A 6,269-nucleotide genomic window follows, 5' to 3' on the forward strand; every position below is an offset into this window, starting at 1 on the left:
TCATAGCAAAGATCAAATAAATCATTTATTAGAAATAAGTTATTAAAACTATTATGTCTATTATCTTCTCTCCTTTAAACAGAAATTGGGAAAGAAAATAAACAGGGGGCTAATAATTTAGACTTCAACTGTATGTATGCATGTTGCAATGAGAATGATTAATTTTGATTATCAATTTCATGGAATTTTATTAGTGCTATTTTTATAATAAAGAAAACTTTTAAAGCTCTATGGTCATCTTTTGAAAAGGTAATTTGCCAAATGATAACTAAATCAGATTTAAATAAAAAATATAAATAAATATATTTATAAGAAAGTTATAATTGTTGAAAAAAAAATCAATTTACTGTAAATCAAAAATCAATCAAAGTTGCATATTTTAGCATCTATTACAACATCTGAGATAATCACTGGGGGGTTGGGGGTGAAGCAAATATCTGAGGGCTTCTTGTAGAACATCTCATGGAAAGTATTGTAAGGTAACATACTGGCATAAAGACAATTCTTTATTCTTTATTATTATTTATTATTTGGTCATACCTGCAGTATAGTCTGCTAGTTTTCAGACATTTTCAGTTTTGTTATTTTTAATGTAGGTATATGTAATGTATATTTTTGGTTCAAACTTTTGACCTTTTACTCTTTTACAAAGCATAATCATTTTCCTTTTAGCTGTAATTTACATCCCTATTTTTTATCCAAAGCAACTGTAAAATTATGTACTTAAATATTAAAGCAGTCACTGAGATCCACCTTGACAATTTATCCAAACCATAAAAGGGTACTCACTCACTAATCAAGTGGTTTCTTTTTCCTGTTGAACACAAAAGAACATATTTTGAAAATTGTAACCATTGACTTGCATAGGAAAAACAAATAAAGAGATCAGTGATGTTTATGCTCAATTATTTCATGTAAAACCTAAAAAGGGAACATAAAAAGTGAAATTACTGAAGCTGCACAACGTAACCTGACAAAAGAATGCTCATTTAGAAGCTTTTGCATTTGAACTCTTCAAAGTAGTATGTTTATCGGTTACCAACATTTGCAAAATAATATATATATATATTTTTTGTTCAACAGAAGAAAGAAATTCAAACAGTTTTTGGTTTGTTTGTAAAGGAAATGACAATTTTTCTATGATGACTTTTTGTTTTATGGGGGCGAACTATATCCTTGTAAAATTTCTGCCCTTGTCACTTTAAATGAACAGTTCCCCGAGCTACAGCAAACAGACATCAAGTGTCACAAATGACAAGTTCTCTAGATTAAAATTGAATTTCCACTTTCAGCAGAATAGAGTTCTTATTGTATACACTGTGTTATTTCTACCTTATAAGGTAAAACAGTTAATAGAGCACTATAGATCACTGAATTAACAGAAACACAGCTTCAGGGCACTGGTTATTTCTGTCTTTCTGTTCCCTGTAGTGTTGTTGCAGTGCTGCTACTTATGTCAATTTGCCCGGCTGGACATTTACCTCAGTTTCTCTGCTGAAGTAAATAAAATCTATACCAGTAAATCACAAAGCCAATAAGTGACTAAATGCACCGGTTTAGTTCTATTAGAAACCTATTGGACTTGATTTTGGATGGTTTAGGTCTCATACTGCACTTAAATCAATCCTCAAATGGCTCTTTTTTAATCTTTCTCAAATGTGTCAAACTACAATTAGCATTTTAACAACCTATATGCGAAGAAAACTGCCGAAAATATATTTTACGAGTGAAGTTTCATGTACAATCAGCTTCAAGGGCTGACAGAAACATAGAAAAGCTCTTAGACAATTAAACTGCATGCTGTGATTTGAACATCAGTGGTTGGTGTTAATGTTGTTTAAATAATATTGAAGAAAAAATATAAAATTCTGCATTAAATATGCATTCATTACCCATAATAAAACACACAACAAATCAAAAAACAGATTCACATTACTGTAAAAACAAACAAATAAACTGTGCAACATAGAACCTATACAAATCTAATGGTTAATCCACATTAATCAATATGTTTAATCCAAGAAGCAATGCTTTACATCAGGGATGCTCAATCCTGTTCCTGGAGATCTACCTTCCTGCAGATTTCAGTTGCTACCCATATCAAACACACCTGAACCAATTAATTAGGACCTGAACACCACTTGATAATTACAGGCAGGTGTGTTTGATATGGGTAGCAACTGAAATCTGCAGGAAGGTAGATCTCCAGGAACAGGATTGAGCACCCCTGCTTTACATACTGTAGATTTAATTTAAGCTTTAATTTACTTTTTTATTTTTGTTCAATATGAATGTCATTATTGAAGGATGCTCCGCTGAAGAGCAACTACACTAAATCCCCCCCCCCCCAAAAAAGCCAATGGTAACCTTGGCAAGAAACCAAACTCTACCAATTAATGAGATTATGCGGGTATTTATAGACCAGTGCTCTTCTGGCAGAGCTGCAGTCTAGAATGTGGTGAAGGATGTTGGTGGCCTTGAGAATGGTGTGGTCCTTCATAAATCTGATGCATATTATGAAACATATAATTATTGTAAACACGTTCGATCACGCATATGTCACAGTCACAGCAGACTTCACAACATCTCAGTGCAGGCAATCACCCAAATTCTAACAAGTCACACCTGCAGCTCATCATCACAGCACTCCAGCATTCCCTTTATGGACACACTCTTCAATGCCAGTGTAGTGTAGAGTTGAACCAGCTGTTCATAAGTTGTTGCTTAAACTAGAATTTAAAGTCCACACTAGAGGATTAGCAATTATTAGTTTGTAAATAACTTTGTACTTAATTCAGTTCACATCATGCTCTGAAAGGAGATCTATTATGTAAAAAAAAATCACTTTTATAAGAGGTTTAAACAGCTGTGTAGCAACAGGTTTCTAATATTGCCAGCTTCTAATGATGAAAATAAATTAATTCTATTTATTTATGATCACACTTGTTAAAAACAGTCTGCAGAAACACTGTGATTGATATTTTCCCTTTGTACATGCCATCAGAGGGTGAAAGTTCTGCCTATAACAGTGGTCACCAAACTTGTTCCTGGAGGGCCGGTGTCCTGCAGATTTTACCTCCAACCCTAATCAAACACACCTGAACCAGCTAATCAAGCTCTTACTTGGTATACTTAAAACATCCAGGCAGGTGCGTTAAGGCAAGTTGCAACTAAACCCTGCAGGGACACCGGCCCTCCAGGACCAGGATTGGTGACCCCTGGCCTATAAGGTCTGCAGTGTAAATACAGGTTAAGAGGCATTATAAATGTCAACATCTGAAACCGTAGCCCTATATACATTTATAGAGATCTCAAATTATATAGCCAGAAGTACTTATGGCTGTATTTAATAATATAATTTCATTAAAGTATTGTTTGCTAAATAGTGTAATCAGCCAATGGCTTTAAAATACAACATTGCTCACATGGTGCTATAATGTATTGAAGTTATACCTACACACTATTTCAGACCCAATATTGAAAGTAACATTAGAGTGGAAGCGCAACACTGGCTGTCACTGTTTAAAAATAAATTAATGTGCCAAAGTAAATCAAACTTAAGTTTTGTTATGACTAAATGAAAATCAGATCAGAAAAAAGAAGTGCTAAAACATGAATATCCTGTCATCTTTTAAGACGAGTGACCTGCTCTAAATTTTCAATTGTGCTCGTTAAACCTCATATATTGCTTCTTTTCATCTCCTTTTACACTTGAACAATCAAATTAATGCTATTTAACCAACTATATTATCAAGGCTGTGAACGATACCCTATGAACTTTCGCGGGAGGTTTTGAGTGGCTAAAACTCATCAGTGCCAATAAACCCATTCATAAAAAGAACACAATATACATAAGTGAATAAAATAGTTTTAAAACATACCTGTTCAAATGGAGTACTTCAGCCATGGTGTCACCCTTAAGATCATTGTTTTGAGCTGCATAACATTATTTCTCTCCAGAGTGCAAAAGTGGACTCATTCAGATTATGCTTCAGGACTTACAAAATCCTTCTGCATTTTTGGCAGAAGCCCATTTAAAAACAATCTTTCCATTAATGGATAAAAGGACAAGTTGGTCTTTTAGAAAGAAGTCTTTCAAGTTGATGCAGTTTGGCTGATGTCTCTCTGTCAGAGGTACCTAGGTAGCTATGCTTCACAAATGCCATATCTATCTGCTTAGAGTCACTGCGCAGAAATACAAATGTAATTTGTTGACACAGTTTGAGTTGTCTGTCATAATTGAGTTATTTGTGGGCCAAACGATTTTTAATTGGACAAACATTTTTTAGAATTATGTCTTCAATTATTCGTTCATTTTCTTGTCAGCTTAGTCCCTTTATTAATCCAGGGTCGCCACAGCGGAATGAACCGCCAACTTATCCAGCACATTTTTACGCAGCGGATGCCCTTTCAGCTGCAACCCATCTCTGGGAAACATCCACACACACATTCTTATGTCTTACTCAGAATAAAAAATACATATAAACACAATTAGATCATTTACTTTAATCAGTACTATTGGAATGTGAAAAGACTTTTAAACAGCACAACAAAAAATGTTATTGAAGGCAATCACCTGCTGCACCTTAAAACTGGAAACTTTTAATAGCCTGTGCATAGAAAACAAAAGAAACAGGAAGGTAAATTCAGTCATGAATAAATGATAATTTTAATTGATGGATATGAACAAAAAACACTCCTTGAAAAAATCTAAAAACTAAATAAAAGCAAAGACTGTAAACAGAGGGAGATGAATGCAGTAGGAACTTCATTATCAGTCATAAAAGTATAAGTAAACTAATCTTGCTGTCATCTTTCCCCATCACTATTCATTAACAAAGTCTTTAAAGTTTTAGTTATAAGGTACAGCAGAATCTATTGAGTGTGCAAGTTGTAACGTTAGTGATACTTATATTTTGCACTGCTATTTACAACTTTGGACTACCTCCTTTCCATTTTCCTATCACTCTATCCAGTTCTGTGGCATCACCTTACTTGTTTCTACAATCCTTTCATTGGTTTCACCAGTTCCTAAGTAGTGCCACTATCTCATTTCTCTGCTCACCTAATCCAGTAACCTGTGAAAGACTTATTTCAGTTCCTAGTAATCTCTCTCAAAGACTCTTGTATTAATGATATTCTCACCTGCCATATCTATTTAAACAGACTTTAAATAAACACACCTGTTTGGCTTTAACTATATCCTATCTCTCATGTTTTTTCTTTTTTTTAGAGCACTTGATGTGCAAAAACCAATAAAGTTTGTTAAAAAAAAAGATTGAGAACATTTACGTTATATTCATTTTTTGCAGTCCAAAGATGAAACAAAGAGAGAACAAAAGTTTTACAGGTTTGAAGCAACATGAGATTTCTTGGTCTTACTTTGAACAATTGATTGGTGTGTGTTATTTTAAAGAGAGGAACAAACAAAATTATTCTTAAACCTAAAGTAATTTGCTCTTGCCCTGGTAAACAGCCATCCAGGTTGACTTTATCCTTAATCAATATCCTTTATGAAACTCAGAAAAGTAATCTAAAACAGGAAGGCAGCTTCCTCAGAATAACTGGCCTCAGAAAACAAACAGTAAATAAATAATTAAATAAAAGTCCATCATCCAATCAAATTCAATGGCAGCAAAGGTAGAAGAGGACTTGAACATGCTATTAATCACTCAGTTGTTTTGATGCTATGATGTTAAACTACAGAGCAAGACAAGAATGATTAACGTTAATAGTCTCAGTGCAGTTCTGCATGGTTAGGAAATTGATGTTCAGGCTGTTCATGAGTGTTTAGATTGAATTACTGCATGCAGCTCTAAAAGCAAAAAGCTCTGCAGAAAGTAGACTATAATTGCTATCTAACTTAGAAAACAAAAACCTAATGGATTAAAATTTGGAGGTTCTTGCTTTCCCCTTTATTAAAGTGGCTTATAATGAAAACCTTCATGTTCTTGCTCTACGCACAGGTTACTACGGTACTTGCTATAATCAATACTACATTATCCATTGCTGTAATTCATCAGATGAAATAGAATTAGTCTAAAATTCTAATATTTTTTTAAATAAGCACGTGTGCATGGGGGAACAAATGACACTCAGCAACAGGATCAACAAGATCATATTGTATTATCTGCAGTAGCAGACATACAGATATACAAAGCTCTATTGCTAAAGGCATTGCATGTATATCCAGTTCATCCTGTTCAAATCAAATATACCTGGCAACCCTTATCTTTATTTTTGACGTCATGTGTCCATTTGTACCTGAT

Source organism: Danio rerio, chromosome 1 (genome assembly GCF_052040795.2).
Source record: "Danio rerio strain M-AB ecotype USA chromosome 1, GRCz13ab, whole genome shotgun sequence".
In the NCBI taxonomy this organism is placed as follows: domain Eukaryota; kingdom Metazoa; phylum Chordata; class Actinopteri; order Cypriniformes; family Danionidae; genus Danio; species Danio rerio.